Source organism: Protobothrops mucrosquamatus, unplaced genomic scaffold (assembly GCF_001527695.2).
Source record: "Protobothrops mucrosquamatus isolate PMUCROS unplaced genomic scaffold, P.Mucros_1.0 scaffold605, whole genome shotgun sequence".
Lineage (NCBI taxonomy): Eukaryota > Metazoa > Chordata > Lepidosauria > Squamata > Viperidae > Protobothrops > Protobothrops mucrosquamatus.
The window spans coordinates 817,878-824,147 of NW_015386903.1; positions in this window are offsets into that span (position 1 = coordinate 817,878).

Consider the following 6,270-nt stretch of genomic DNA (forward strand, 5'->3'; position numbering starts at 1 on the left):
TAGGATAATTCCGCATTTGATTTGTAGGCTGTAATACAAAGACACATTTGGAAAATAATTAGGTTAATGATTATTAGTTTTAATTCAGTGGAAGTGCAACGAAATCAAATTTAGTTTTTGTCTTAGTTGCATTAGCAGCTTTCTGGAGCATGGATCCAAGCGATGACCTTCGTTCTGAAAAAAATGTAAATTCTTTTGGGGGATTTTTGGCAAATAAATGGTTGGGAAGGCTTTCACTCGCTAAGATCTACCCTCAAATTTCCCGGGCTGTATGGATGCCAGGCTTTTTTTTCATGCTATACTTTTAACTGATCATAATGAGATGAGATATAGTTCTTAAATGGTCCATTGCTTCTAAATATAGGCGTCTTCCCTCTCCAGAATGAATGCATCTAATCACAAAGCCTTACTGTGTTCAAAAATAACTTATAATGAGTTGGGTTAGCAAATGTAAAGATGATACCGACACTCAAAAAGGAAAAGTAATCCTCCTTCATTTATGATTAATGATTTTCCAAAAGAGAGAGAGAGAGAGAGAGAGAGAGAGAGAGAGAGAGAGAGAGAGAGAGAGAATTGAAATAGCATTAAACAAAAGGTTGGAGGAAATAGCCATTCCTTCCAGTTTGTAGCTGAGTGGAAATATAAGCCTATCCAATTACTTTTTAAATAGATAATTCAGATGCAGTGAGTGCAGCCACAAAAGTGGAAATAGAAGGAGTATTGATATCCACAAAGAATAAAGTTATATTCATCTCAGGTCTCTAAATGCTGATGGTTAGAAGTGCTCCAGCCTTGCAGACGTTCAGGGGAACTCCAAAATATCTTGAAGGAAACATTCAAAGGGCAGAAATGTCTCAAAAACAAGTCAGTGAGGATTGAGCATGTCCAGAAAGTATGAGACAGTTACAGGAGAATACCCATCAGACAACAGGAATGTACTTTACGTATTAACTGTTTGTTGCAGATTCCATGGACCTACACCTTCATATTGGTAATTTCTTTATCCAGTTTCTGTGACACTTTCATTTCACCAAATGAATCTGGGTAGTGAACAACATTTTATGTTACTGTCATTAAATTAAGCATGAAATGTGTCCATGCACACCTTAAGGGCTCCAGGTACAAAGCCAGGTCTTGAGGGCCAGGCCAGCTGGACCCAGGCACCCTGATTTCCAGAGGAAAATGGTCCATAAGGTGGGGATTGCAGCAGGAAAGACACCACCAACTGGCATTCCTTGGCCAACTGGATCCAAAGCATGTCCATCCTTGCCTAATTGAGTTGGACAGAGTAGAAGCAACTATGAAGAGATGGTCCATCAAGCAACCCAGTCTAAGCCATGAAGATCTGTAAAGGTGATAACTAGCATCTTGAATTGCACCCAGAACCATGCTGGCAACGAATGCATCTCACAGAGTAAAGCAATTGCATGTCTATGGAGATTCTCAATCGTCTAGGACGGTCATCATGACACCAAAGGTACTTTTCCAAAGGCAACTGGACTTTCTTGGTTTTTTTCCTTGAACACATTTTGCGTCTCCTCCTTCATTCTTCAGAACTGAAGAAGCTTCTTGGATGAGAAGCAAAACATCTTCAAGGAAGAAACCCAAGAAAGTCTCTCCAGTTGCCTTTTGGAAAAGCACCTTGGGACAGAGGAGTTGCATGCAGGCCATGTACTACGATTTGTCCATCAACAAGTACAATATTGTGTTTTCTAGTGGATTTTGGTTTAGCCATTCCAGATTGTAAGCTGTGGATAGAGCAAGGTTGGGCAATCTGAAGTCCAAAGTTTTGACTTTTACTACATCTGCAGAGACCGTTGCCTGCACAAAAATATCACTATGTGTTTTTTTATTATTATTATTATTTCTGTGGCTTCTTTTCCAGTGTTATGTGACTCTCCTTTCCAATGCTAGGAAGAGTCACACATTTGATTTCCCTTGAAATCCGAAGTGCTAGCCAGCCATAAGAGATAGTAGCACAGAGGTGTGGCATTAAACCAACATGTGCCAATTTACCTGACATTAGAACCCCTTTCAGTCAAGGAAATGGTCCTGCTCTTCTATTGGTGAGCAAATCAAAACCCTCAAGTCCTTACAACTTTTTAAACATTTTCTGTGGAAACCCATTATCTGAGTAAAAGCAAGCCCAATTTTTATTCTCTCTCGGTCCAACAGTGAGAATAAGCCAAGTTTCCTAGCTGGATTGGAAGCGATTGGAGATTAACTTCATGAGTTTGATTAATTAGAGTTGAAATGTCCTCCAAGGGCTAGAATTTTTCATCAGTGTTTCTGGGGATGGGAACATCCTGTCAATTATAACCTTTCCTTATCTTTTCTGCATTCTGGTCTGCTCTTTCTCTGCCTCTTCCATCCCACTCATTAGGAAGGATTTGAGTTGTCGTACATGAACAGCAAACAGTTAACGATTTGATGTATTATTATTGTCTAACACAAATCCCATGATCTAATTTTAAACAGCAGCATACGCATAGATTAAAATAGCCTACTTTTTCCCCCCTCCCTCCATGCTTGCAAGGCATCCTGAAGACTTTTGGTTTGGTAAACTTCCTGAAGTGACTTTTCAGTATCTTAGAAAACTTTTCTTTCTTTCTTTCTTTCTTTTTTTTTTGCCCTTTTGCAAAAACAGAAAAATCAGTAAACAGAGCAGAACCAAGGGCTGTTCATTTTGAAGCAGGACACTTTTTCCAGCTTGCTTTCCAACAGAATTACCTTCTGTCTGCTTCCCTTTTTCATTGGCAGGATGAATAAAAGATGAATCAGCAGGGGGAACCATCGGAAGTCCTCATTAGGAGCCAGCAATAAAAACAGCAAGAGAAGGTCTGCGGAAAAAGCTGGAAGGAGAATCCATTTTAAATTGCATTACATTAAGCGAGCAAAGTGACTAGAGGATGTGTTCTTCTGGCCATACCTTCAGGATAGCAATTTAGGACAGAAGTCATGATCATGATAGAACGGGGAGACCCCCGGAACCAAATGCATTAAGGAGAAGGAGCTGAATGATGACGTGCGGGCAGTCCTTGACTTACAACAGTTCATTTAGTGATGTTCAAGGTTGCAACAGCGCTGAAAAAAAGTGACTTAGGACCATTTTGAACATTTAACAACTATTGCAGCATCCCCCCATGGACATGTGATCCAAATTCAGACGCTGGTCAACTGACTCGTATTTATGACGGTTGCAGTGTCCCAAGGTCATGTGATCCCCTTTTGTGAAGCAAAATTGGCAAAATTCACTTAACACAAGTCTTGGGCTCAGTTGTGGTCATAAGTCAAAGACTACCTGTTTTTAAGTCTGAATGCTGTTGCGATTTGGGTAATGGTCAAAGGCTGCATTCTCAGGAAACGAGAACCACTGGAGAGATCTTTATTGCTAGTACGGTAATGGAACTGAATCTTGAAAGTCTCCCAAAGGGAGATTGTTTCGCCCAATTAATTTATTTAGGTAACTTCAGGTTAGTGTTGACTCCTGGCGACTGCCTCGACAAGTCCCTACAGTTTTCTTGACCATTTTTTCCCCCAAAAGTGGTTTGACATTGCATCCTTCCTAGGGCTGAGAGAAAGTGACTGGCCCAAGGTCACTCGGTTGGATCTGTGCCCAAGGCAGGATTAGAATGCACAGTGAATGAAGAGAAGGACGAAGGGGGGACATGATAGCAGTGTTCCAATATCTCAGGGGCTGCCCCAAAGAAGAGGGAGTCAAGCTACTCTCCAAAGCCCCTGAAGGCAGGACAAGAAGCAGAGGATGGAAACTAATCAAGGAGAGAAGCAACCTAGAACTAAGGAGGAATTTCCTGACAGTGAGAACAATTACCCAGTGAAACAACCTGCCTCCAGAAGCTGTGAATGTTCCAACACTGGAAGTCTTTAAGAAGAGACTGGACAGCCATTTGTCTGAAATGGTGTAGGGTTCCTGCCTGAGCAGGGGGTTGGACTTGATGACCTCCAAGGTCCCTTCCAACTTTATTATTATTATTATTATTATTATTATTATTATTATTATTATTATTATTATTATTATTATTATTATTATTGTTATTGTTATTGTTATTGTTATTGTTGTTGTTGTTGTTGTTGTTGTTGTTGGTTGTTTTTTTTTTTATTATTATTGCCTGTTCACCGCCCTGAGTCCCGTAAGGGAGATAGGGCGGTATATAAATTTAAATAATAAATAAATAAATAAATATTATTATTATTACTGTCTCTAGCCTGGTTTCTAACCTGATGCGTTCACTACTATTATGCCAAGGTGACTTACACCTAATGTAATTAAGGCAGAGTTACTCTACCTCTCTTTCTCACATTTCCACCCACCCCCCATCAATCCCTCCTCCCCTTCCTTTCCCTGTCTTGTCTGTTAGGCATGTCTTCTGGGGTCAGTGGGAGTGGGGTAGACAAGCAGGGAATATTCTTAGAGATGCAGCAGGCATCCAAGTGCTCAAGATTATAACTTAAATAACTTACGACATATTAGTACAACCCTCTGACTGCTCTGTTTTAATTTCTCCTTTGTATAATTTATTCCATTTTTGAAATACAGTGTGTCTTCTCACCAACTGAAAATGTCAAACAAAATCTGTAGTGAAAGCTGTGCCCCAAAATAAAACAAAATATTTTTAAACTCGCCCGTGCGGGGAACATTTTGTTTTGCACGTTGACCTTATGCTGTCTATCCCCTTTTTCTTTCTTTCTCTCTGCAGATTCTTTATCCTAGCAGCTCACCAGACCCTGGGAAGGAGATAGGAAACTCTAATGCACTGGACTGAGTTGATCCTAAGAAGTCCTGCTAGCCAACCGTGTCCTTTACTATCCACACAGTCCATGGTGTATTTTCTTTTGCAAAAAGGCATCTCAGCAGCTGGCATTGGCAGCCCTGGAAGGGAAACAGGTTACACCTTGACTTACAACAGTTTGTTTAGCGGCTGTCCAAAGTTACAATAGCACTGGAAAAAAAGGACCATTTAGGACCACTTTTCACACTTATGACCGTGGCAGCATCCCCGTGGTCACGTGATCATAATTCAGAAGTTTGGCAACTGGCTCACATTTATGACGGTTGCAGTGTCCTGGGGTCATGTGATCCCCTTTGGCAAGCTTCTGATAGGCAAAGTCAAAGGGGAAGCCAGATTCACTTAACAACTGCGTTACTTATCTTAACAACCGCAGTGATTCACTTAACAACGGTGTTAAGAAAGGTCGTAAAATGGGGCAAAACTCACTTAACAACTGTCTTGTTTAACAACATAAATTTTGGGCTCCGTTGTGGTTGTAAGTCAAGGACTATCTGTATTAGTTGTTCACTTTATTTTGATTATTTTATAACTCTTGGGGAGAGGTTGATTGTAGAATTTCCTTCCACGGGAGCTAAAACTAATAGCCTGGAGCCTACTTCATTTGATTTTGGAAAAAGGCAAGTAAGTGCTACTCTGAATTTTACCCCTGCTACAATTTTACCCGTTTCCACCACTACCAACCTGGAAATTTGCTCAGACAAATTTATGTTGCAACAGCCACTCATCCAACTGGTTGCACTCAAGAGAGTTTTTATTAAAGTTCACGTGAGCAGTTTCGTTCAAAGATCAGAGTGCTCGCTTGCTCTGTGGGTTGCTCAGGTTTTTAATGTTCATGTTTGCTTTGTGGTATCTTATTGAATAAAACAACCTGGCTGACTTCACGTCATGAAGTGAGCCATACTGTAACTTGATCCAGGGCCTTTGGATTAAGATGGAATTAGCTGGATTTACACAGCATGCTAAGTAACGAACGATGCTTTACAAACCACATTGATGTGCTGAGCCAAACTTTTGAGTGAGCTCTAATAAAGCTTAAGCACGATGTAGGACTCTAGAAATGTGTTTATCCATGGCCCTGCTTAAGACTACAGGCTCCTCCTTCGGTGACTGTGGTAATCGGTTGCAGATTATGGATTCTCGCTGTTTTGCGTCTTCTTGCTTCTTCATCTCTTTTGCCTCTTGTTGCCGCATCAATGATTTACAGTTCTTGTTCTTAATTAAGAACTTAATTCTAAATTATTAATTAGTGTCATGTGGGATTCTGCAAGGTGAAAGATATAGGTTCACAAGTAATGAGTAGCCCTCAAGACACCAAAGCATTGGCTGATCTTGTCTAAGTTCAGTTGAATCAGGACTAGTTAGTACTTGGATGGGAGATAGCAGAAAATACTAGCACTGTTGATTAGACTAGCCCAATGTTTCTCAACCTTGGCAGCTAGAAGATCTTTGGACTTCGGCT